The sequence below is a fragment of the Puntigrus tetrazona genome, unplaced genomic scaffold (assembly GCF_018831695.1).
Source record: "Puntigrus tetrazona isolate hp1 unplaced genomic scaffold, ASM1883169v1 S000000173, whole genome shotgun sequence".
Classification (NCBI taxonomy): domain Eukaryota; kingdom Metazoa; phylum Chordata; class Actinopteri; order Cypriniformes; family Cyprinidae; genus Puntigrus; species Puntigrus tetrazona.
The window spans coordinates 65,229-70,000 of NW_025047844.1; the positions used below are offsets into that span (position 1 = coordinate 65,229).

At 43.7% G+C, this 4,772-nt stretch overlaps 1 protein-coding gene across 1 annotated transcript in view; it reads left to right on the forward strand.

The window, feature by feature from the left end:
- Positions 1-1,074: 1,074 nt before the first annotated feature.
- Positions 1,075-4,772, forward strand: part of LOC122333023 (R3H domain-containing protein 1-like) — a 22,302-nt gene continuing 18,604 nt past the window's right edge. The window contains 2 exon segments of the mRNA XM_043230518.1: positions 1,075-1,393; positions 3,295-3,416. The gene's annotated coding sequence lies outside the window, so the exon portion shown is untranslated.

The window sequence follows — 4,772 nt, forward strand, 5'->3', positions numbered from 1 at the left end:
ACTGAATTGAGAATTAAGAATGACACTGTTGTCTTTTAAAGAAGTTGAAATTTAACACATCATTGATGAACTCGCAGCATCGACCCCGTTATTGAACTGAATTGAATCAATGTTGAACTGAAATATAATACTCAGCGAAGTCGCTTTATAGATTAAATAGTTGAAATTCGTCAGTGCTGTTACTGCACTCAATCTGAATAATAACAAAGTCACCTGAATTACAGCTGAAATTAATTCATGATTGATTGCTTTTATAACATCAACGCTGTTATTTTCCTTCTTAATGTGAAACTGCTTTGGAACTATATATAATATATGCTTTATAAACACAGGTGACTTGTTTTGGGGATGTTGGAAGTATTTTAAGGCGTTTCTTCTGATTCATCTCTTTATATGTTTAGCTGGCAGGGGACTATCTTTATGGAAATGAATGGAATATAATTGTTGACATTTTCTTAAACAAGCGTCATGTCTGGCCAAAATGACTAGAAGAAAACTAGTATTACCAGCAACTCAAAACGGTTTAAGTCGCTTATTTCTGTCTTGTGTCAGTTTACGTTTGTCCATTGCTTTTGAGATCTGATCATCATCATCATCATCATCATCATCGGTCTGTCTGAGAAGAAACAGAACAAACCGAGACTCAATCCAGAAGAACTGTGTCTTCAAGAAAGATATCTGCTAAGCTCCTGAGGAACTGTGCTGAAGAGCTGCTTTAAACACAGAGATGCTCAAGAAATGATGACTGAGTTCAGTTCATAGAAGTTTAACTGATGAGAAAATCAATTTTTCACAGCGTCTCGAAGACACCGTTTTTCTGGATTGAGTCTCGGTTTGTTCTGTTTCTTCAGAATCAGATCTCAAACGTCTCACTGGATTATTACAATTAATGGACAATGTAAACTGATATTTGCTACGCTGCTAGTGTTCTGATCATTTTGGGCAGCGCTAGGGGCTCGGGACTGTCCGTACGGAGATGAATGTAATTGTTGACGTCGGGACAGTTGAGCGTCTCCAGCGTGGTAGTAATGAGCGGGTTTGAGGCGCGTGAGATGGGTGAAGCGCTCGAGAAGCGGCGCTGGCGGGTGACCCAGCTGTGCTGCGGGGTATTTTTGGGGCTGGGGTGAAGTACACCACCCACGTCTCCCCCGACTCCTCGGGCTGTGCTGTTTGGCTAATGAAGAGCTCCGTTCAGCCAGTGACGCGGCGCGAGCGCAGCCGAGCGATCTGACTGGCTGAGAGCTGCTGACATCACGCCGGCCGGCCGTTGATCTGCGCTGTCTCTGAGGCTGCTGCCAGAGTCTGAGCCACGGGCTCCGGCGTCTAGAGCAGACACAGCAGTGTGGAAACTATCCCCTGACCGATGGAAATAATGACCGCACGCATGCCTCAGGTGAGTGCGGGCAGGTACCCGAGGCCGTTAGTTTGGGGGCTGTGTGTGTGTGTGTGTGTGTGTGAGCAGATGGAGACGTGCTCCGGAGCGTTCGAGGACATCGCGGCTCGTTCCTCTGTGATTTACTGTAATAGATGCTGTGAAGTGCACTTGATCCGGGCGGTTTGTTGTGTTTGAGGATGATGTGTGTGTTTCGTGGAGGCGTTTGATGATGAAGCGCATCGACATCAGATTCTCAAACGCTGTCTAAAAAGTGTGTTGTTATTTAATTGCAGTCTCTCAAAGTTCGTATTATGAGACTCACTTCTCCTAAATTTCTCCTCGTTTATATAATAACCAAATATTTAAGCACTGTATCTTTTTAGGTTCTGAGCATAATTGACTTCATTACGAGCAGATGGGGTTTAATTGAAATGCATGAAGGAATAAATGCTGATGTTACATGCGATCTACAGACTTGATGACACGTCTGAGATGAAATCTGCTGAATGCATAAATGATGGCCGTGCTGCTGCTGTTTGATTTCGATCTTTAAAAATAATTCCCGTTTTGGCAAAAACAGCTTATTTGTCCACGCTGACACGATCAATACGTGTGTGACAGGAGCAGCTCTGTCTCCGTTCAGACTGATAGTGCCGTCAAACTGTGTTTTCTCTTTCCGTCTGGTTTTCCTCCTGTCGGCGCTCGACCGTGAAGCTCTCATCCAGACGTCGTTTCTGCCGGCCTATTAGCGCCGAGCGTGGATCCTCAGACGCTCTCAGACGCCTTACGGCCGTTTACGAGAAGTCAGACGCACGCTGAGGTTTTCAGCCGCTGTCCGGCGCTGTTTCTCTAGCGCTTCGTACAATACAGAAGCTGATATGAGAAGAACCTCTGTGTTTGTGATCGGTCGCTCGTGCTCTGTGGTGTCTCCAGATCCTGGCTCTCGTCCCTGTCCTCCTCTTTGTCCCCCGCCGGGGCTCCATCTTTGCTGGATCGGACGTCGGCTGCGTCCGGAGCAAGCTGTTCCTCTCCGAATGCTGTTTGAGAGAGAAGTGTTTGCAGAATTGATTTTGAGGGATGTCTGCATCACTCCCACACGCGATGATTTGACAGCTACCTTGTGCAACATGATTGTCTGAGTGTGTGTGTGTGTGTGTGTGTGTGTGTGACTGACACACACACACACACACACACACACACACACACACACGCACACACACACACACCCTGGGGCTACAGATCTCATGAATATCAATCAGCCGCGGACATCAGGCTGTTAAATAATGCAGCAGCGGCGGATGATAAATGCGCTATATTGTCAGCGTGGAGTGTTTGCTTAGCTGCGCTCTTCCTTCACACACTCTTTCATCTCGCGCAGAAAAAGAGGCTGCTTTTCAAAGCGCTCCGGCGTGTCGCTCCGCTAAAGGTCAGAGTGCAGATCTCAGCCTTTTGTCTCAGAGCTGACCGTTAATCTCAGCCCCTGTTAGAAACTCGAATCTCCCCGGAGTGTGTGATCGTCAAACCCATCGCAACTCATTAAGGATTTAGAAAGATTTGACCAGTAATATATTTGTAGGAATAGACAACAACACACTGTGTGGCTCAGAGTTATACGCTTTCCTTCTATGACAGAATCATTAGAATATTAATTAGAGATCGTGTTCAGTGAAGGTATTTTGTACATGTCCTACTGTGAACTTTATTTATGATTAATAATATGCATTGCTAAGAACTTCATTCGGACAACTTTAAAGGAGATTCAGTGGAGTGTATTTATTTAGATGATGTATGAATATCAATTTCAGCTTTTATGAGGGCTGCTCATATAAGCTGTATTTAAAACCTGTTTATGTGTAGTTTTGAGTGAGAATAGCCCGTGTCGCTAACATGTCATTAAAAGCTGGGTTCTGTGTCCGCAGGCTCCTGAAGGACATGAGCTCCGTGTCTGCAGTGATCGGGCCCCGGGGCCGCTGAAGGGGACATGGGCAGATGCGACTCCTCTGAAAGCCACGAGGATTTGTTCTTCACGGCTGGACGTCGGGTAACGGCGCTGCTCCTCTTCTGTGTAACGCTTCATGAGAACAATGACCCTCAATACTGCCATCAAACACTAATATGTGGAGCTTATTAGAGAAGCTGAAAAACTCACTAACGGCAAAAACGGGATGTTTTTGTGTTTTTTAATTCCTTGGTCAATCAATTTTGGGCTATTTGGTTTTTCATAGCGCGTTTATTTCAGACTAGTGTAAAGAAAACTGAAGTCTTAATTTATTTGAGATTTATTTGCGTTCTTTCTCTTACAAACCTCGAAGTTTAATTCTTCTCTATATTCTGAAGGATTGTTCGTATATCGTTCTGATTTAAACAACGTTTCCAAAAAAGCTGAAGATGTGTTTGCTTTCTGTCTGTGCAGGGTATCTTCTGATTTATGGGATGATAAATAGATAAATCTCTTCTGGAAAAACCTGTAACTCTAGTATGACGACAGGATTATGACCCCGACGTTGTTCAATGTTAGATTTATGTTCTGTAAGTGTATGTAAATTTATGCATATTTAATTAATGAATACATTTCAGAAATGTTTAATGCTAAAATACTAGCAATTTTTAATGTAATGAATCGGCTGGGAAAGTAGATGTTTCCCCGAACGAAAGAGGATTATTTCAGAAATGTACAGTGTTGCTTATAGGCAGTGCAAAGAATGCATTTTAATGGATTTTAAATTTAATGAAGAATTTTCAGCAACACATTTTGTTGATGGGTGAAAGATTATTAGAAATAGAAGTGTGTGTGTGTGTGTGTGTGAGAAGGTTTATAAAACACTCCTCATGGCTCTGGAAGTGTTCTCAGGTTTCTCCTCCGTCTGGACGAGGTGTGATCGCTCGCGCGTCTCGTGTTAGAAATCTCACTCTGCTCTAAAGTGTTAATGAAAGTCTGAGATGGGTGTAATTCTCATTAGTTCACTCTGCTCTTCAGATTCTTGCGCGAGACGCTCGGCTCATAATTGCTGGAGGTTAATTGGTTTGGGTAACGGCGCTCGTGTATATCTTCTCCCCGGAGAGCTGCAGCGCGTCACGCGAGACGTCATGCTGCTTTATATAAGCTCAAGCTAGTCCAGAGCGTGTTGACGGAAGACGATCCAAGGCACACTTTTCATAGTTGAGTTAACTTCAAGAGCGGAGAATGGGAGATTTTGAGCATCCTCATTTGCTGAGACGGCAAAAGAAGAACGCCACGATAGGGTTTGCAAGATTTTCAATAAATGGAGAAAAAAAAAAAAGAGTGAGGCTGATAACGGCAGATAGACGCTGCATTAGAAACAGTTTGATGCAAAGGTGATGAATACAAATGATACTGTTTTATTAATATATATATTCATGCATACATAGCTGTGAT